Here is a 643-nt window from a genome sequence, read left to right on the forward strand (position 1 = left end):
TCACCCCCCAAAAAAACCACCTTTTGGAATAAAAACCCGCTTTTAATCTCCCCCTTTTTTTTCCATCCCCTGCCCCCAAAACCAGGGTTGGGGGGGGTGTGTGTGTGTGTGTCCCCCCCCCCTCACTCCCCCTGGAGGAGCTGGAGGATTTCGGGGTCCAGGCGGGCGGGGGCCAGGCAGGCCAGGAGCCGGGGGGCCGTGGCCCCCCCTTTTTCCTTCCTCCTCCATTCCCTCAGCATCTGGAAGCTCCTCATGACGGCGTTCCCTCCTTCCTCCTCCCGGATCTGCTCCAGACGGCTCCTCTCCAGCCCCAGGCACCCGATCCCCACCTCCTCCCACTCTTTGCCCAATTTTTGGGCGATTGCCAGCAAATCCTTCTCCGTCAACACGCGGGGGGGCGGGGGGGACACCCCCGGGTTGAGGGTCGGACACCCCGTATCCTTCCTCCATCCTCCCAGGGAGGAGGAAGAGGAGGCGTTTGGTGCCACCTTCTCCTTCTCCTTTTCCTTCTCCTTCTCCTTCTCCTTTTCCTTCTCCTTCTCCTTCTCCTTCTCCTTCTCCTTCTCCTTCTCCTTCTCCTTCTCCTTCTCCTTCTCCTTCTCCTTCTCCTTCTCCTTCTCCTTCTCCTTCTCCTTCTCCTTCT

The sequence above is a fragment of the Calidris pugnax genome, unplaced genomic scaffold (genome assembly GCF_001431845.1).
Source record: "Calidris pugnax isolate Ruff unplaced genomic scaffold, ASM143184v1 scaffold831, whole genome shotgun sequence".
Taxonomy (NCBI): domain Eukaryota; kingdom Metazoa; phylum Chordata; class Aves; order Charadriiformes; family Scolopacidae; genus Calidris; species Calidris pugnax.